At 41.2% G+C, this 22,120-nt stretch overlaps 1 protein-coding gene across 3 annotated transcripts in view; it reads right to left on the minus strand.

The window, feature by feature from the left end:
• Positions 1 to 12,545, minus strand: part of abca4b (ATP-binding cassette, sub-family A (ABC1), member 4b) — a 155,438-nt gene extending 142,893 nt beyond the window's left edge. For all 3 annotated transcript variants that reach the window (XM_080195254.1, XM_080195255.1, XM_080195253.1), the window contains exon 1: positions 12,214 to 12,545. The gene's annotated coding sequence lies outside the window, so the exon portion shown is untranslated. The remainder of the gene's footprint in view (positions 1 to 12,213) is intronic.
• Between the last annotated feature and the right edge of the window lie 9,575 nt (positions 12,546 to 22,120).

Here is a 22,120-nt window from a genome sequence, read left to right on the forward strand (position 1 = left end):
GTATGAGGAGGTGCCTGTCTGAGTGTTGCTCACTATGTAAATAAATCTAAATGTGGTGAAGGGCCTTGGAGAGGTTATTTCAAAAGAGACAAAACAGACCTGAAAAAATAGATAAGCAAATGCCAGAACTTCATTTTTATGTCAGAAGCAAAGAATCAAAACCACCATCCTAACATTTCACATCAAACCAATTCTTGTGACGATGTTCTCCCACAGAGGGCACACTCCTTGGAGTTTTGACCTTTGGCAAGAATTGTAATAATGCCTGTATTTAACCTTTTTCATGGATTCATAGAATAATATTACACAGGAGACCATTCAGGCCACTCTGATAGCTGTTTGGTATAGCTATCCAATCAGTCTCACATCCATTTCCGCCCTCCACCCTACTCTTTCATCATAGCTCTGTAATCTTTTTTACCCCCTGCAAGAAGGTGGCATGTTGGATGGCACAGTGGTTAGCCCTGCTGCCTCACAGCTCCAGGAACCTGGATTCAATTTCTGGCTTGGATCACTGCCTGTGTGGAGTTTGCACATTCTCCTCAAGCCTGTGTGGGTTTTCTCCAGTTTCCTCCTACAGTCCAAAGGTGTGCAGGTTAATTGGCCATGCTAAATTGCCCCTTAGTGTCTGGGGATGTGTAGGTTAGAGGGATTAATGGGTAAATGTATGGGGATACAGGGGTCTGGCCTATGTGGAATTGTTGTCAGTGGAAACTTGATGGGCAGAATGGCCTTCTTCTGCACTATAGGGATTCTATGAAACATTTATCAATTTTTTTTTGAAAGTTATAATTGAATCTTTTTCCATGACCCTTTCAGGCAATACATTCTAGTTCACAGCGACATTCAGTATATATAAAAGTTTTCTCATGCCTCGGTGACCCTTTACCATTCTGACCATTCTGGACTGGAAACAGTCTCTCCTTATTTGCTTCATTGATGCCTTTAATAATTCTGAATATTTCCATTACATCTCCCCTTCACTTTCTTAGAAACAAAAAGGTGTGAGAAAATCTCAGCGGGTCTGACAGCATCTGTGGGGAGAGAATAGAGCCAACATTTTGGGTCCGGATCATCCAGGCTCGAAACGTTGGCTCTATTCTCTCCCCACAGATGCTGTCAGACCCGCTGAGATTTTCCAGCATTTTCTGTTTTTGTTTCAGATTCCAGCAACTTCAGTATTTTGTCTTTATCCCCTTATCTTTGTCTGTTCCTAAGGGGAACAATCCCAGCTTCTCCAGTCTCTCCACATAACTAAAGCTCTCCTCCCTGATACGGTTTTAGTAAGCCTTGTCTAAGGCCCAGCGTCATTTCCAGAATGTCCTGTTGAGAATCGGAAAGGAATCTGCAGCTGAGGACTAACTCGCATTTATAAAGGGTTTGCGTAACTTCCTGTCCTCTATGCTTCTATTTATAAAGTCAAAGATCCTGTATGTCATTTTAACAACTTATCCTGCTACCTCCAAAGACTTGTCGACACATAGCTTTGTCTCTCTTCCTGTGCCTAATTTAAAATTGACCTTTTCTCAATCTTCCTACCAAAATGGATCACCGTACAGTTCTCTTCAGTTTTATTTGCCACGTGTCTGTCCATTTCACCAGTCTGTCTACGTCCACCCCAGCTTAATTACTACCCTGTTTACCTATATTTCCCAAATCTCGGGCCGTCTGCAAACTTTGACATGATGCTCTGTATGCCAAAGTTCAGGTCTTTAATATAAATGAAAAGATCAGTGGGCCAAATACTGACCTTAGGGAATGCTACTGCACACCTCCTTCCAGCCTACAGAGCTACTCTGTCCCTTAGTCAATTTTATATCTGTGCTGCCATTTTATCCATCTCTTTAATTTTGCTAATGACTCTATTATGTGGTACTTTGTCAACGCCTTTTGGAAACCCACATCCACAACATCCACCCTCTCTGTTACTTCAAATAATTTGACCAAGTTAGTCAAACGTGATTTGCCTTAAACTAATCAGGCTGACTTTCATATTTTGCCAAATGGCAGTTAATTTTGCATGTTTGAGTGTCTCTAACACAAGGCTGACTGTTCTGTTATTGCTGGGTTTATCCCTCCTCGCTTTCACACACAGGCGTAGCATTTGCATTCTTCCAGTTGCCTAGCACCACCCCCTGTAACCGGAGGAAGAATGTAAGATTGTGGTCAGAGCCTCTGCATTGTCTACCCTCACATCCATCCATAACCTAAGCAGAAACCCATATGAATTGGGTAACTTTCCTACATTGAAGATTGCTAAGCTTTTGCAAACATCTGCTTTTAATCCTACACCACATCACTACCACTGTCCCCTTTACTGTTCCATTGGCTGTAACCTCTTCTCTAATGAACATAGATGTAATGTGCTCATTTGTACTCCATCCTCATAAGAACATTTTTTTGTCCTTTAATTGACCCCCTAATTGACTACACTTTTGAGTATTTATAGGTTTTGCACTCCCTTTGAACTTCTTTTTTTGATAACCAAAAATATATCCCAGTTGTCCCTCTTATTCTCTTTCTTTAGACCTCCACCTCAGATGGCAGAGCAGGTTGAGAGAGCTGGTTAGGAGGTTTTCAAACTTTTTTTATTAAGGTCACAAGTAAGCTGAATTAACACCGCAATGAAGTTACTGTGAAAATCCCCGAGTCCCCACTTCAGTACCTGTTCCGGTATATTGAGGGAGAATTTAGCGTGGCCAGTGCACCTAACCAGCACATCTTTTGGGAGAAAACTGGAGCACCTGGACAAAACCCATGCAGAAACGGGGAGAACATGCAGACTCCGCACATAGTGTGTTTAATAAAGTGGACAGTATCCTGAGCTTTACAGAGTAGAAAAACAAGGAAATTATGATAAAGCTGGATAAAACATTGATTCGTCTTCAACTGGAGTACTACATCCAGCTCTGGGTATCACATTTTAGAAAGAATGTGAAGGCATTGGAGACGGTGCAAAAAAGGTTCATGAGAAATGGTTCTAGTCACTTGGAACTTGGGTTTCAGAGGTGGATTGGAAAAGTGGGGACTGTATGCTGTGGAGAAGAGAAGGTTGAGAGGAGATTAGATAGAGGTGTTCAAAATCATGAGAGAGGGGCCTGGGCAGAATAGAAAGTTCTTATTTGTTGAAGGACTGAGCATCAGAACTCTCAGATTTAAGGGGTAAGAAGCAATAGTGGCAAGGGGAAAGTTCACATGGTGAGTGGTTAAGGTTTGGAATGCACTGCCTGAGAGTGTGATGAAGGCAGGTTCAATCAAGACATTCAAGAGGAAATTGGATTAATATCGGAAAAAGAAGAATGACTCAAGTAAGATGTTCCTTCAGAGAGCCACAATGGGCCAAATAAAACATTAAACATAGAAGGAGGAGTAGGCCATTCGGCCCATCTAGCCTGGTCTATCATTCATTATTATGGATGATCATCCAACTCATAGCCTGATCTCACCTTCTCCTCATATGTTTCGATCCCTTTAGCCCCAAGAACTAAATCTAACTCCTACTTGAAAACATACAATGTTTCTTTTGCCCCAATTACTTTCTGTGGCACTAAATTCCACAGGCTCACTAAACTCTGGGTGAAAAAATTTCTCCTCGTCTCATCCTAAATGTTCTACCCTGCATCGTTAGAGTATGACCCCTGGTTCAGGACCTCCTTAACATCTGGAATTTCTTGCATCTACCCTGTCTTGTCCTGTTAGAAATTTAAAGGTTTCTCTGAGATTCCCCCTCATTCTTCGGAACTCCAGCGAATATAATCCTAACGGACTGAATCTCTCCTCATACATCAGTCCCAACATCCCAGGAATCAGTCTGCTAAACCTTTGCTACACTCCTTCTAGAACATGAACATTCTTCCTCAGATAGCGAGACAAAAACTGCACACAATATTCCAGGTATGGTCTCACCAAGGTCCTGTATTATTGCAGCAAGACATCCCTGCTCCTGTACTCGAACCCTCTCGCTATGAAGGCCAACACACCTTCACTAATCTATAGCTTGAGGGGCCCCACTCCACATCAAGTATGGCTGACCAGGAGTCTATCCTGCTCTTACCATCAGTCATTGGCCTTTTAGGAAGGAGTTGTATTTGCCTTCTTTACTGCCTGTTGCAACTGTAAGCTTACTTTCAGTGTCTGGTGTATGAGTACACCCACATCTCATTGCACATTCCCCACTCTTAATTTATGGCTGTTCAAATAATAATCTGCCTTCCTGTCTTTGCTATCAAAATGGGTAATCTCACATTTATCATTCATTCAATTGTCCAAATCACACCAAAGGATCTTTGTATCCTCCCCACAGCTCACCATCTCACCCAGCTTTGTGCCTCTTTTCTGCTGTAGCCATTCTATGATTTCACAATTTGGTTCCTCTATATTTTCTACATTCAGTTTGGTCTCTAACGCATTATGGACCCTACAGTTGGCTTACGCCTTCTTTTTGGGATAGCCAAGTGAACAGTATGTTGAAAATAACAACAACTGTTCGTTCATCCTGAAATCCCTTACCCCTTTCTGACCTCCTATCTGTAACCTGTTGTTGATCTACACTGACCAAGAATAGGCTGTGCCCTGGCACCCTGCTCTCACGCACATGCAAACTGCCCAGAGTGAAATAACACAGAAGCACGCGCTGAGATTGATCTGAGGGTCACCACGCCAGTCAGAAGACTGAAACTCCACAAACAAGGAGAATTAATACCCAGAGCAATCAATGTAACTCAGAGATTCAACTAAATTCAACACTGTTAAAATGCAGGTTGGAAAGGTACTGATGTGACCCAATTCCTTACATGGTTCAGGTCCTCAATGAAGTACTTAAATGATGAAATTTACATGCACTTTACTGCCTGTAGTGTAGAAGTGCATGGGTTTACAATTCTAATTCAATGCCATCCTTCTTTTATTAAATCGTTCAGCTCCATAACCTGCTGAATTTCTTTCTTTGTTTTTAACTACATGATTGTTACATATTTGCATGTTTTAAATATTGATTATTCAGTCTATACTTGAATTTTTTGATGTGGATAACCCTGCAATTCAAGCTTTGGGATGTGAACACATTTCCTGAGTAAAATACCATATTTTTATTTCTTATTATCGTATTTCTTATTATCTACATCACCTTCAGTCATCCAGAAACTCAAGCTCTGAATGTGTTTACATTTACACAAACAATGTTCTCCTTCAAAGGGTTCCCATTGTTCAATTACAGGTTCCTCTACCAGTTTTGGACTCCAATTCACCTTGGTGATTTTTGAACTCACTAAAGTTTGTCTTCCATTAAAAGCCTTACACTTGTCTGTAGCTTGTCCTTTTCCATAACTATTCTAAACATGATATTATGATCAGTGTTTCTCAATGCTCTTCGATTGAAACATGTTCCACTCAGTTCAGTTTGTTCCCAGAGCTAGACTCAACTCTTTTTCCTCCCTCTTTGGGCCGCAAAGACATGGATCAATAATGTTCGGCCATAAACATTTTGGAATTCCTCCATTTCTTAGCTCTTCACTGATGCTACTCTAAATTCAATTATGTTCCTACACCTAAGGCAGACTTTCTGTCTGTCCCACCAGTTCCCGGAACAGGTCACTAGTCTGCCGCAGAGGCTTATAGCTTGAGAGGCGCCACTCCACAAGATCACTACTTGCATTTTCCTGTGACTTGTCTGCAAATTTGCTTGCCTTACCTTCTCACTCTTCAGTGGCCTCTATCAAATGCCCAATAGCATAAAAGGTCATTGTCTCTTCCCTAATTTTGATCAGATAGAATCTATCTTGATTCTTTATCCATATCATCTCCCTTCAGTGCTATGATAGTTTTCTTGGTTAATTATTACCATCCTTCCTCCTTTTATTTCTCTTTTCTGAATATGTTGTACAAGGAATCCCGATCTTCTTCTATTTTTTATGATCTCCTCTCAGTGCTAATCTAATTCGCCCTCAAATGTTGTGATAGTTTCAGATTCAATGGCCACTGATGACAATCTACTGCTTATTATAATAATTCTACATTGAAGAATTTATTTTAACTGCCTCCTTTATAGAACTAATCCTATATTCATACCCTTCCTCTGTTCTCAATTCATGAACCAGTAGAAATAATTTTTCACTTATCATGTCAGATCTGCTCAAAATTTTAAACATGCAAAGAAACTTCTCAGCTCCAATGAGTTTGGCGTCTTTTTTTTAGTAAAAATATGCTCTCTCATTCCTTGTAAATGTAAATTATCCCATATTACCTCAGTATCTTGTAGAGATTCATCATCACCCTCTTGGTTTTATTCCAATGTCCCTGTCTATAATACGTATAATTCTATGTGTCCCTTCTACAGCTTCAATCCATCATGGATTATAGGTCAGTCTCCCTCCACTCAGCAGATGAGCATATATTGCCCTACTCTTCATTTTCTTCTCATCCTTTTCCTACAGCTTCTCCCATTATACTTGGGATCACCGCAATGCTGAGTGATCACCCTTCCTTCCTGTTAGTCACCCATTCCTCTTCCAATCCTGCCATCCACAAGTGCCTCATCTTTCCATCTTCTGCCCTCTCCCTTTTTCTCAACTGATCACTCGCCCAACCACATTTCCTCCATCTCTCCACAACTGATGACCGCACCATTTCAATCTCTTATTGACTACTTTTGTCAGTGCTTCCACAATCTTCACTGACCAGCCCGCACCACCCCCATCCACCTTCCCTCCCATTGTTCTGGTTCTTGTTGCTGTCCTTTCTTGTCACTCCACACATCCACCTCAGCATTCCCTCCTCTTTTCAAAAGCATTCATTTGCATTTATCTTCAGTCAATGAGCCACCTTATCATTCATATCCTGGGCCTCAGTCTTCAGAACAAATTTCTAATGTAGTATTTTCCTAGTGGTATTATCGCTGGACTATTAATCCAGAAACTCAGCTAATGTTCTGGGGAGCCGGGTTCGAATCCCACCATGGCAGATGGTGGAATTTGAATTCAATAGAAGATATTTGGAATTAAGAATCTACGGATGACCATGGAACCACTGTCGATTGCTGGAAAAACTCAGCTAATTCACCTATGTCCTTTAGGGAAGGAAATCCGCTGAGTTTACCTGGCCTGGCTACATGTGACTTCAGAGCCATAGCATTGTGGTTGACTGCCCTCGGGCAACTGGATATGGGCAGAAAATGCTGGCCAGCCAGCGATGGTCACGTCTCATGAATGGATGAAAAAAAATGCTACATTCCATTTGTTTGTACATTACTTAAGTGCAACAAATTTTGATCATCTGTATTTTCTTCATGTATACTATTAGTTTGTTGTAGTTTTTCTTCAAAAACTAGGGGGGTGGTGCAGTGGTACAGTGGTTAGCGCTGCTGCCTCACAGCGCCAGGGACTTGGGTTTGATTCCCGGCTTAGGTCACTGTGTGGAGTTTGCACGTTCTCCCCATGTCTGCATGGGTTTCTTCCGCGTTCTCCAGGTTTCCTCCCACATGCCAAAGATGTGTGGGTTAGTTGGATTGGCCGTGCTAAATTGCCTCTTAATGTCAGGGGGACTAATTAGTGTAAATGCATGGGGTTCTGGGGGTAGGACCTGGGTGAGATTGTGGTTAGTGCAGACTTGGTGGGCTGAATGGATTCTATGATTCTACGATTTTAGATGCGAAGGTAGTGTATACTAAAATGTGTTGAAGTAGGGTTCATGAAATATGTTTTATATGATGAGAAGAGCTTCAAACTTTATTTATTGGTGTCACAAGTAGCTTACATTAACACTGCAATGAAGTTACTGTGAAAATCCCTTAGTTGCCATGCTCCAGCACCTGTTCGGGTACACGGAAGGAGAATTTAGCATTGCCAATGCACCTAACCAGCATGTCTTTCAGACTGTGGGTGGAAACTGGAGCACCCGGAGGAAACTCACGCAGTCAGGGGAGAACATGCAAACTCCACACAGTGACCCAAACCAGGAATCGAACTGGGTCCCTGGTGCTGTCAGGGACCATTGCTAACTACTGTACCACCATGCCGCCCGCTTATGTTTACCACTTGGTATTCAGCATGAATTCTTTTGTGCTGACTCACATTTTTGAAAGTCATTTCCAACGACACTTTCAGACCACCTGCTGCTTAGGCATTGGCCCTTAATTCACAACAATATCTCTTCAACTATCCACAAGAAAATCTTCACCGTGTCTCATCTGAGTTGTTTTCTGAGTACTGTCCTTGTTTCTCTAACTCAAATCCAAGGGGTGTAGATCATAGTACACCTCATGCACAACATACGTATCGTCCATCAACATATTTGCCATGATCATGTCCAACTCTACTAGGCCTTGCTCTCTACTTTAGAATTATCTTGGAGGACTAAGATAAACCATCTTTCTCTACTATTACCAAGTTTTTCAGCCACTTGCCCCTGCCCCCTAACCCTTGCCTCTAACAAATATGTGGGAGGAGCTTGTACACTTCAGTCTATCCTTTACTTTTCTGTTTTGCTCTTGTTCACAAAGTCATACCTTCCCTCTCAGTTACTGAACTCCTGACTTTTCTCTCTAAATCTGTCAGGTTTCTCTCTCATCTCCCTTCATGATTCCTCCAAACTCACCTCATACATGAATCTGTAAAACCCTAGAATCTCTACAGTGTAGAGGAAGCCATTTGGCCCATCGAGTCTTCACCAACTCTCTGAAAGAGGATCTTACCTGGGCCCACTGCCCTATTCCTGTAAACCCAGGCATTTACCATGGCTAATCCACCTAACCAACATGTCTTTCGGACCGTGGGAAGAAACGTTAGCACCTGGAGGAAACCCATGCAGACATGGGGAGAACGTACGGACTCCACGCAGTCAGCTGAGGCCAGAATTGAATCCTGGTTCCTGGTTCTGTAAGGCAGCAGTGCTAACCACCGTGCCACCCAGTTCTGGTTCCCTCTACCTTAATCTTGCTAAACTTCTGACCACCAACTTTCTTTATTGGTCTTCACGATAGTTGTTATTAATGATTAGCTCTTTCTTTTTTGTTTTTAATTCGTTCATAAGATGTGGATATCTCTGTCAAGGCCAGCATTTATTGCCCATCCCTATTGCCCTTGAGAAGTTGGTGGTGAGCTGCCTCTTGGACCACTGCAAGTCTTGTGGTGTAGGTACACCCATAGTGCTGGTAGAGACAGCCCCAGGATTTTGATCCAGTGACAGTGAATGAAAGGTGACCTATTTCCAAATCAGGATGGTGTGTGACTCGGTGGGAAACTTGCAGGTGAGAGTCTTTCCACACACCTTCTGCCCTTGGCCTTCTCGGTGGTAGAGGTGACATGTTTAGAAGGCACATTATAAGGAGTCTCAGTGTGTTGCTACAATGCATCTTGTAGACACTGCTGCTACTGTGCACCGCTGGGGGTGGGAGTGAATGTCAAAGGTGGTAGTGTATGGGGTATCAATCAAGTGAGCTGCTTTGTCCTGAATGGTATCAAGCTTCTCGAGTGTTGTTGGAGCTGCACTCATTTGAGCAGGTGGAGAGTATTCCATCGCAACCCTAACTCATGCTTTAGGAGATGGTGGACAGACTTTTAGGAGTCAAGAGGTGAGTCATTTTCTGCAGAATCCCTAATCTCTGACCTGCTCTTGTGGCCATAGTATCTGTATGGATGGTCCAGTTATGTTACTGTCAATCAAAACCCCCATGATATTGGTGGTGAGTGGACTCAGCGATGTAAATGGCATTGAAAGTCAATGGGAGATGATAACATTCTCTCTTGTTGGTGATTGTCTGGCAACTGTGGGGTATGAATGTTACTTGCCACCTATCGGTTCATGTTTGAATATGGAACAATTTTTGCTGCATGCAAGCATGGATCCTTTCAGTAACCGGGTAGTTATATGTCAATAACCAATGTGCAAAGTAAGTATTTTCACACACATTTGATTGTCAGGGATTGCGGTAGAATTTTATTGTTATCATCAAAATTTTAATCTTCCGTTTATGTATGCACACTAGTTGCACACTCTTCATGAATTCTACTTCAAGTAATCTATGGAAAGTGATTTTAGAAATTGAGTTCAAAGAGTTACTTTAATTTAAAAAGAAGAATCTATTTTTTAAAACTAAAATACTGCTGTCCTTATCAGAAAGCTAGTTTTGTTATCGTCATACTATTATTATTAAGTGAATTCAAGTCCATTTTATTACCAAGATGCACATTTTATTTTTTCTGTATAAGATTATTTATAATGGCAGTACCACTTACAATTCTTACTACACACGTCAAAATTAACATAAAGTTCACAAGGACAGCCACTAATATCGAACATTGAACTTTTTCGTAACTTATAAACAGTAATCTAAATCTCATTAGCTTGTTCAGAATCGAAAAGGATTATTAATAGATCCAGCACACATGCATTCTTCTGCACATAATGTGGGACATCATATTCATAATGCTGCTGTATTAGTACTTGGTTGCTGCTCTGTGATAATACTTAATCCAATTAAAACAAATTCTTATGACAGAAAAGGATTTTGTTTTGCTGACATGCTGAGAAATGTGGAGCAACATATATTAGCTTCTTATACTGTACTCCTCAAACTGTATCAAAATCTCAGGCTGGTCGTGTTGGCAAAAATCAATCAATGTTTAACAGGTTCAAATCCATTTCTTAGAATGTGGTGTTACAAATTAACCAAAAGATACACACGTCTGGCAACAGATGACACCGACCAGATAAAAGATAATGAGGCAGGTTTTCCCATTCTCCCTGCCACGGGAGCAGGCGAGGAATGGACCATGGAAAGATCCATTGATCCAGGTGGGATTTTCCAGTTTCAGGGCTCAAGCCTCACCTGGTGAAGGAGCAGCGCTCCGAAAGCTCGTGCTACTAAACAAACCCATTGGACTTTAACCTGGTGTTGTGAGACTTCTTACTGTGCCCACCCCAGTCCAATGCCAGCAACTCCACATCATGTTAAATAAATCATATGCAGCATTCTCATCCTTTTATGGAAGGTTTTTAGGTTGAATTCCACAGAAGCATCTTTAAGTGAAATGAGAATGGCTTAGAAATTGATGCCCAGTTTTTAGACATAAAATGGGTGAAGTGCGCACTCCACATTTGCTGTACTTGCTGAGGAGGTTTTCGGAGCGCACAATTGATGTTAGGCAGCCTAGTTTCATCTGCATTGGATATCATGCTTGTTCCAGATTCGTATGTCAAAAGAACTGTGAGTAACCACAGCAGATGCCTCGGCAACCAGAACAGTGGGTCTTAAGGGGCCTGCTGGGAGTTGCCATCCGAGATTTCGTTTTAAAGTTTCTTATTTACCCTAGGAGGAGCAAAAGCTTCTCCTGGTGCCAGGTTAAAGCTGCAGTTACAGCCAGGTACTGTTCATTCCTTACCCTCCACCGTGAGAACCTGGGGCTACATCTGGGCAACAAATTTTGCTGTCTTTGCAGCAGCCAAGCTGCCTCTGGTGCCTGCAGCTCCTCACAACTATCCCAATGAGATTGCCCGAACAGTTAGTCGTGGCCACGCCATTGTACATATTAGGTACCTGTATCATTCATTATACTTGGATAACACCCCCAAATCCTGCACCATCAAGACTAACATCAGAAGAGAAAATGTTGGAAAGTCTTAGCAAGTCTGGCAGCATCTGTAAGGAGGGAATAGAGTTGACGTTTCGAGTCCAGAAGACTCTTTGTCAAAGGGTCGTCTGGACTCGGAACATCAGCTCTTTTCTCTCCTTACAGACGCTACCAGATCTGCTGAGATTTTCCAGCATTTTCTCTTCTGGTTTCAGGTTCCAGCACCCGCAGTAATTTGCTTTTATCCAGTATTTAGCCTGACATTCTGTGATTTAAACCGTTAACATATAATACATATGTTGCACATAGGTTATAATTTAGAGAATTACCTTTAGATATGTAGGTTTAATCTGACGTATTACCCCTTCACACGTTCAGCATTTCAAAAAACCATTTCAAACTACATTTTTCGACAAAATTAGAGATTCCGTGTGTTCGCTGTACAATTCCAGAGATCAAAAGGACTTTATTCACATGCGTAGCTACACAATTTCTGCACTCCAATAGTTATTAAGCACGGTTTGAGCTATAATCTAGACTAAGCAACAAGGTCTGCGTCAGATTAACAAGAACCTGTGTCGAAGGTGGGCCTTGCAAAATAAGAACGACTTGCTGAATGTAAAGGAAAGGAAACTGTACTGAAGCCTACCTCAGATCGAGAATCGACATTTGAAAGTTATATCCAAGGGCAACATGCTCTTCTTACGAGAATACATTTCCAAGCGGGTTCCTAACGATGCGCATCTCACCGGGAGCTGCTCAAACTACACAGCTCAAATGTAATCTGATTGTCTTAATCCCCTACTCAAAATGGAATATCTGCAGGACAGCAATATGTGCAAGAAAAACAAATTAATGTTGATACATCTTCACTGGTTTGTCAAAGTGAAAACTCTTGGAGCAAGTTACATATTTCACTGATTTTTGACTAAAAGATTTGAAACAATAGCATGAAGTCAATCCACAATAGGGTGCTTTGTTAATGCATGACCTACATTTTCAAGGCACATTATGATGCGATCCTTCTTAACTTGTAGCAAATCGTATGCAAGGCTGTCATAATTAATTAATCCAAGAAGTAGTACAGTTAAACCCTCAACAGACTCAGTAACAGTGAAAGTTGGACAATACTCTTAGGTTAGCTACTAAGATAATACCTGCCTGTTCAACTGCAACCACGTTTACTTTTACTTATTAAGGAGATCCATTGATTTCAGTGCCACAAAAATACCCAAAGATGTGCATGTTAGGTGGATTGGCTATGCTAAATTACGTCTGAGTCCAAAGATGTGCAGGTTAGCTGGATTGGCCATGCTAGATTCCCCCTTAGTGTCCAAAGATGCGCGGGTTAGCTGGATTAGCTATGCTAAATTGCCCCTTAGCATCCAAAGATGTGCAGGTTATGTGGATTGGCCATGTTAAATTGCCACTTTGCGTCCAAAGTTAGGTGGATTGGCCATGCTAAATTGCCCCTTAATGTCCCAAGAGATATAGGTTATGTGGATTAGCCATGGTGAATGCATGGGGTTACAGGACGGAGGGGAGGGCCTGGGTAAGATGATCTTTCAGGAGTTGGTGTAAATTCGATGGGCCAAAAGGCCTTCTTCTGCACTGTAGGGATTCTATATTTAATAGAAAGCAATAATAGTGATAATTTGAATCATCTAATTTACTTTGCTGTTACTTCCAAATCATAAACAAACTTATTGGTTGCTGTTTCAGTGTTTAGCAAGTTACTTAATATAACTTAATACAAGTTTCCTGCATTTATAACTAGCATATACTGTTGTACAGGTGACAATACACGATAACTGTCAGACTTCTCCATCAATAAATGGCTCTCCATGGCAGCCTGGTTTCCTCAAATTGTGTATTATATCCTTGTAAAACTCCTCAACCTTATTCACTTCTACAGACAGGAAGGACCAGAAAAAAAATTAAAGGGCAGATATTCCAAAGAATCAAATAAAGGTTATTATTATTTATATCAAATACTTGCATTTTAGCATTTGTCTTAATTCCCACTGTTCTCATGCAACCAACCTGATTATGTATGGGCTCTAAACTGTGCAAAAATGGAAATAAGTAACAATAACAACTTGTATCCCTGTAGCATCTTTGATGTAATGAAACATCCCAAGTTATTTCATAGGAGCATTATAAAACGAGGTGCAACATCAAGCTGCCTAAGGGGATATTAAGACAGATGACCAAATCTTGGATTGGGAGGTGGGTATTAAGGAAGGTCTTAAAGAAGAAAAGAGGGGTAGAGAGATAGTGAGGTGTTGGGAGAGGATTTCAGAGCCTGAGCTCTGGACAATTGAAATCATGGACACCAATGGGGGAGTGATTAATCTTGTGCATGTACAAAACTCCGGAATTAGGGCAATATTTGAATGTTTTGAGGGTTCCAGGATTGGAAGTGAGTACAGAAGATACAAAGGTCTGAGGTCACGTACCAACTGACTCAAGAACTGCTTTTTCCCTGCTGCTGTCAGACTTTTGAATGGACTTACCTTGCACCAAGTTGATCTTTCTCTACACTTTTCTAGCTATAACTGTAACACTACGTTCTGCACTCCTGCCTTTTCTTCTCTATGAATGGTATTCTTTGTCTGCATGGCACACAAGAAACAATACTTTTCACTGTATACTAATACATGTGACAATAATGAATCAATTAAAAAAAGAGATAGGGTAAGGCCATGGAGGGAATTGAAAATAAGGCTGAGAATTTTAAAATTAAGATGTTGCTTAACAAGGAGACAATTTAGTCAGTGGACACAGAGTTGATAGATAAACAGAACTTGCTTTGAGTTAAGGCCACAGTGCTTTGGATGGTCTTAAGTTTGTGGAGGGTAAAATGTGTGAGGTCAGCCAGGATTGAGTCTACAAGTAACAAATACATGAACAATCTTTTTAACAACAGATTTGCTGAGTCTGGGCGATCATGGGAATTTTTGCAGAGACCATTGAAATAAACCATCTTAATGGTGACGTGAATATGGAGGTTGGTAACTCATCTCAAGATCAGAGTAATTTCACAATAAGTGCAAAAGTGCACCAGGTAGGTATATAGGCCACATGCAGAGCTTTATAGATTTCACGTACAAAGTTGTAAATATTTCTACAAAATAAGTCAACCATCTTCCTGCCTTGAAATCCAGCTTATTGAATACTTGTATGCAAAAAAAGTTCTGAAGGCACTCCAAAGCACTTTGTAGCCATTTAGTTCTAGTAATCGCTGTCTTAGTAAAGGATTAAAGTTTTAGTTAAAACGATGGATAAAGAAATTTTAGTGTTAGCATGAGAACTACTGATTTTCAAGACTTATGTTCATCACCCACAATACTTTCTGTGTAGATTCAACAAACTTTTGTTCTAGGTATCATTGGTTTATTTCCCAGCATGTCATATGATTGTTACAGCTTAATATCAAATGTTGAGCTCACATGAACCAGGGCTACAAATGCAGAAGCTTTGTGCCACGTGCATTGTGTGCTCTAATTCGATGTATGCATTTTTAGTGATTTATGCACCTTTACTCCCAAATCCCTTTGATTCCATTTAGTTTCTTACCTTCCAAGAAATGAACCATTTACGCCTCTCACCAGAATGAACTTTCTTCTTAGTAGTCGCCTGGGATTTCCTCCTACACCCCTGGAAGCTGGCCCCACCAATGACTGTCAAACTGTTAACTGCCCTGGAGAACCTCCCTCCAAGGATTCCAACTGCTCACCAAAATCCAACAGAATTAATTGCCCCAGTTGACCCAACTTTTCAGTCTGCTCCTGTCCCACTGATTTCTATCTTGATTCATTTTTCTCCCCTTGTCTCAATCTCTTTCCAGCTTTATTTCTGAGTCCTTTGATGTCAAGTTTCAAGTTTATTGGGCTTCCTTTTGGCCAAGGACATCCAATCACTCCAGGCTTCCATCATTCACTAGGACAACCTGAAGGCTCTCCATTTCTTCTGGTGAACAGAGATCTAATTAGACCCATCCTCTACCAAGCTGAACCTTTTACACTGAACAGTTTCTCCTTCAATTTCACTCACTATGAAGAAATTAAACATATTGCTATAATTAAGGGTATTGCTATAGGTTAGCACGGGGCTTAGGTGTCCCCGCCTTCTTGTGAGACATGTGCAACATTCTTTGTTCCAATCCTAACCTGGCCTCTTCCTTCACCTCAGTACATTGATGATTGATGCCATTTTCTGCTCTCATTCTGAAGTGGAATATTTTTACAGATGCACCATAGAAGGCATTCTTTCTGGTTGTATCACAGCTTGGTATGGATTCTGCTCTGCCCAAGACTACAAGAAATTACAAAAGGTCATGAATGTAGCCCAATCCATCATGCAAACTTCCCATCCATTGACCCTGTCTACACTTCCCACTGCCTTGGCAAAGCAGCCAGCATAATTAAGGACCCCATGCTCCCCGGACATTCTCTCTTCCACCTTCTTCCTTCGGGAAAAAGATACGAAAGTCTGAAGTTGTGTACCAACTGACTCAAGAGCAGCTTCTTCCCTGCTGCTGTCAGACTTTTGAATGGACCTTCCTTGCATTAGGTTGATCTTTCTCTACACCCTAGCCATGCCTGTAACACTACATTCTGCACTCTCTCATTTCCTTCTCTATGAACAGTATGCTCTATCTGTATAGCATGCAAAAAACAATACTTTTCACTGTATGCTAATAATAAATCAAATAAAAAAATTCACTTAATTTGTTTCCAATAGCCCTAATCCTTGCCTTGCCTGCTCAATCAATGCCTCTGCCTTTCCTAGATTTCTTTGGCCTGAATTTCCACCTGGGTGCGAAGGTGCGATTCAGTGCAACCTTTTCAGAGGAAATCTGATTTCCCACCCCACTTGCAACCCTGTGTCTTTTTAAAAGAAGAAAATTACAGCACAGGAACAGGCCCTTCGATCTTCCAAGCCTGCATCAACCATGCTGCCCGACTGAACTAAAACCCTCTATCCTTCTGGGGATCATATCTCTCTATTCCCATCCTATTCATGTATTTGGCCAGACACCCCTTAAAACTCACTATTGTATCCGCTTCCACTACCACCCAGGATGTTTGGCTGAGCTTCAAAAGCTTTGGTGCAGCAGGTGGTCTTATTGAACAAAGAAGTGTTTTAACTTGTTGAATGCTACGACTAGTTAAAACATAAACATTCTAAGAAAGCCTGTCTTGTGCAATAGAATCATAGAAACTCTACTGTGCAGAAAGAGGCCACTGGGCCCATTGAGTCTACACCGACCACAATCCCACCCAGGTCGTACCCCCACATATTTACCCACTAATCCCTCTAAGTTATGCATTTCAGGACACTAAGGGGCAATTTTAGCATGGCCAGTCAAGCTAACGTGTGCATCTTTGGACTGTGGGAGGAAACCAGAGCACCCAGCAGAAACCCACACAGACATGAGAATGTGCAAACTCCACACAGACAGTGACCCAAGCCGGGAATCAAACCGAGGTCCCTGGAGCTGTGAAGCAGCAGTGATAGCCACTGTGCTACTGTGCCGCACCAACTGCAAGTTGAATGAAAGATTAGTTTATTTTTCTCAGCAGCTGAAATGCAAACATAACAGAACTCACACTCATTAAGAAAAGGTCCACACAAATAAGAAAATATGGTTAAGATGTAGCATGCACCTAGATTATTTAAAAAATAAACAGGTTCTCTCTTTGTTCACTAAAGGCAACAGAAGTGGGAAGCTTATGATAAACTCACAATGGCTTACTGGCTTTAGCAGGCTTCTTGCTTTTTGCAATTGAAAGTATGGTCGAGCCTCTGTAATGAAGTTATAATTCTGCAGGTACAACAAACTAACCCCACTTCCCTGCAGACAAGTTTCTAGGTAGGGCCCTCCCTTTCACTGAATGAGATGGTCCTCAGCTGCAGTTGTCAATTCATAAAGTGCTTATGTGCACAAGCCTGTTTCTTTCATGTGACCATGGTATCACTGTTCACATTGTCCAGCCAAACATTTAAAGTGCTAATGAATTGTCACAATGGGGAACGTTAGGTATCCCCATCAGTTAGGGCTAGCCTCTAGATATCTTTATTTGCATTTCCATTAGGCCAGGAAATGAACAGATATTGTTACTTCTAAGTCATTTAAATTGAAATGAAACAGAACAGGCATCAGCATTTGGGAAAGTTTGTTTTCATCTTAGGAACTTTCTAGAGACATGCCCGGACATGAGTCAGTCTTTGACTGTATAGAAAACACAAAAGGGCCACCTCTCTCCCTATGACTACATCTAGTCAAAAACACAATATCCATATTCCATGCTGCTTTTTAAAAGTAATAAATATCCATAAACCCCTGGGTATCTGATACAGCTGTAAAACATTCTGTACCAACTCTATTCCATTCTCCCTGTCTCCATTTGGGTAGGACAATCTTCCACAGCAGCACTTCTGATACGACTTCTCATTTTCTCTAACCCTAAAGTCACTGTGATTGGCAGCCTCCTTCCTCAGTTGTGTCCTCTTTCCCACACTTGTTTTCTGCTTTTCCTTTCCCTCAGATCTACAACGGGATTCCCTTTGTTCTCATCCCCATCTTCTGTATTCGACAGATCATCTTCTGCCATTTCTAACTTATCTTCATTTCCCACCGTTCTACCAGGACTGCTTCCTCTGCAATATCGAATCCTGTCATCTCTCCCCCTTCTATACACCTTTCCAGACAAAAGCAGAAGCTTCAAAGCCTGCCATTTTGTTTCCTTTTTCATGATATAACACACCTTATTTATACATTAGGAGGTGTATGCCATTCAACCCCCCATGCCTGCTCAGCCATTTGATGAGATCTGATTATAGCCTCAACTCTTTCCTGTCTACCCCTTACAACCTATGATTCTCTTGTCAATCTAGAATCTATTAAACTCAATGTTAAAAATATATAATGACCCTGTCTCTGCTGTTCTCTGGGGAAGAAACCACATTAACCACCCTGAGGAAAACAAAATGGGAAATTTCTCTCCATTTGATATCCTGCTTTTCTATTCTTCCCATCAAAGTGGACAAGTTCACATTTTCCCACATCATAATCTGCCAAATCCAACCTCCCCCACCCCCCATTCAGTTCACCTATCAATATCCATTTGTAGGTTCTAAGCTCTTTACAAATTGCTCTGTGTCATCCGAATCATGATCAGCCCAAGCATTTCAGACAATGGATACTGGAACTGTATACGGTTGAGGAACAGGTCATTCTAATTGCCCGCTGGTGTGATATAGAAATTTGGAGGGGAACCTGATTCCGGCCAGTTGCATTTTTAATGAGATGTAAAGAGATGCAAGTTTGGTTCCCATTAGCCTGCCACGGAAGTCAAGAGAACCAAATACCAAACTACTTTCCAGTTGGACGGAGACTGACTTTTGCCATCACTCCAAATTTTGTGGTCTTTCCTCCACACGTCCCAATGATAGCAAGAGAGAATTCTGCCCATTGTTTATCAACAGGCACACCACAAGATTTTGGCAGTTGTTCATTCTTAAAAGATGATAGTTACTGAGTTAAAATTTTGACAGAAATGCAACAATTTCTAACAAAAGAATTTATCAAATTACTTACAAAGCATTTAGATGAGCACTTGTAATGCCTCAGCATACAAGGTTATGGATCAAGTGCTGGAAAATGGGATGAGGTGTTTGATGGCCAGTGTAGATATGATGGACCATAGGCCTCTTTCTGTGCTGTAACACTACGACTATCAACAAATTTAGCAACCTTTTATTTGGTCATATTGCGAATAGTTGGGGCCCCAACATCAATTCCTGTGGCACTCCACTGATTATAGCTTGCCAACCCAAAAATGACCCATATATCCCAACTCTGCTGCTTGTTAGCTAACCAATCCTCTATCACACAAATATGTTACTCCCTACACCATGAGCTCTTATTCTACATTGTAATCTTTGATGTGGCACCACTTCAAATGTAGCACATCTACAGGTTCCATTTTATCCATATTGCTTGTTATGTCCTCAAGGAGCTAATCAAACATGTTGCACGTAGCAACATTCAAAGTGTATCTTGATAAGACGCATGAATGAGAGGCAAACAGAGGGATAGAACCGTGTATCGGTGCAAGCTTGGTGGGCCGAAGGGCTTGTTTCTGTTTTGTACTGTTCTTCATATAATCTTGATAAACCTATTCCAATTTCTGCTTGATTTTGCTTCCCCTGCCCATCCTCTCAAGGACAGATGCTACTAATTCTGAAGTGTTTCTATAGGGCCTTTAATATCTCGTCAGTCCTATTTAGTTGTGCTCAAATGCGGCAACACTACCTCAGTTTTCCAGTCCATCAGCAGATATGAAAGGCAAAAATAAAATTGAGCCCCATTTCAATTCAAGCAAATCATAGACTGTTTGAAATTCCAGTCCAAACACTCCCGTTCTCCCACAAACACAATTAAAAACTAATTCCGAGAATTGAGTGATCATAAAGTGCCATCACCAACACTTTAAACCTTCTGTACACAAGCATAAGTTGTAATCATGTTTTCACCTCATGGGTCAACACCAAGATCTTTGTGTCATCTGCAAATTTGCAGATATTACCCTGGGTTTCCTCCATCTAGTTCATTTGATAGGCTGTGAAAGAAGTGGTTTTAACATCAATGCCAGTGAACATCATTTGTAACCAGCTTCCCGGCAGAACTACATCAAAGAATGCCGCCAATTCTCTGACCAAGCCAGATGCTCCCAATCACACAGGAACCTTTCTTGCTCATATATAACCTATTGTGTGGCATCTCAGCAAAAACGTTTTTGGGAGAAATAACTCAAAATATACAAAATGTATAGATTACCTTCATTCATCAACCAAGTAACCTGCACAAGGAATTCAACCAAATATTTAGTTTATCTTACACTAACTGAAAGATAACAAAAACAATACAAGTACAGGCAGCCTGAACAATTAGACAATAAATTGACCTTCTAAGGACAAATGTGAGGTAATGCATTTTGGAAGGTGTGATAGGAAACATACAGTAAATGGCAGAACCCTTAAGAGTACTGATAGACAGAGGAATCTAGGTGTACAGCAATGCAGGTGGAGAAGGTAGTCAAGAAGGCATAGGGATGCTTGCGTGCATCGACTGGGGCATTGAGTTTAAAAATTGGCAAGTCATGTTGCAGCATTTGGAACCTTAGTTAGGTCACACTTGGAATATAGTGTTCAATTCTGGTCACCACACTACCAGAAAGATGTGGAGGCTTTGGAGAGGGTACAGATTTACCAAGACGTTGGCTGGTATAGAGGGCATTAGCTATGAGGAGAAGTTGGAGAAACTAGGTTTGTTCTCACTGGAATGACAGAGGTTGGGGAGGGAGGGGGTGACCCGATAGAAGTCTACAAGATTATGAGGGTCATGGACAGAGTGGATATTAGAAGCTTTTCCCAGGGTGGAAGAGTCAATTACTAGAGGGCATAGGTTTAAGGTGCAAGGGGCAAGATTCAAAGGAAACATACAAGGCAAGTCTTTTTTTAAAACACAGAGGGTGTTGGGTGCCTCGAACTTGCTGCCAGGGACAGGGGGGAGGTGGAGGGGAGTAGTGGAACAGATATGATTGTGACTTTCAAGGGGCATCTGGACAAACATGTGACTAGGATGGGAAGAAAGGGATATGGTCCCCAGAAGTATAGGAGATTTTAGTTCAGTTGGGCAGCATGGTTGGTGCAGGCTTGAAAGGCCGAAGGGCTTATTCCTGTGCTGTAATTTTCTTTGTTAAGCTTTCTGATTACAATCAAGTATAATGAAGCAACTTCCTCCATACAACTGTCTCCATTCGGAGGTCCTCTTGAGTCCTCCAGAAGACAATCTAACACAATTCGGATTGGACTATGGCAAATTCTACTTTAATACAAAACCTCTGAACAACTATTAAAGCAATTCTGTTTCCCAAATGTTATTTACGTTTCTGTTTAGAAATATGAACAATAAATATACGGTTACCTTCTACCTAAGCTAAGTATATTTATTTCATTATCTACGACCATTGTCTTAACTAAACATACAATTGGGAAATCTCCTTGGTCAACTCTCTGCTCCTTTCTGTTACTGTTGATCAGTATTGGAAGTTTGACCTCTTATTAAGAAGCCAGAGTTAACTACTTTGGATGACTGAATTCAGCACTAATGGAAATATGTAGTCATCTGAGCTATTGCTGGTATTTGGATATTCTGGTTATACATGCCGAGACTGAATGGTACAATATTCAACTCCTAAAATGAACCTGAAGATTAGAGCTAATTGATGGTCACATGTTAGAGAATGTTTTTGGAACTCACTTGCATTTCTACGGTGCCCTTCTCGACTACAGGACTCCAAGTACTTCACAGTCATTGAAGAACTTTTCAATTGTAGTTACTGTTGTAATACAGGAACTGTAACTGCTAATTTGTAAGGTCAGCTTCCACAAACAGCACTGATAATGACATTTAAAAATAAACATGGGTAAAATGTTCTGGTCCTGCCTACTGTGGGATTTATCACAGGTGGAACAATTAATTT

The sequence above is a fragment of the Carcharhinus amblyrhynchos genome, chromosome 9 (assembly GCF_965287045.1).
Source record: "Carcharhinus amblyrhynchos chromosome 9, sCarAmb.v2.hapA, whole genome shotgun sequence".
NCBI classification, from domain to species: Eukaryota; Metazoa; Chordata; class Chondrichthyes; order Carcharhiniformes; family Carcharhinidae; genus Carcharhinus; species Carcharhinus amblyrhynchos.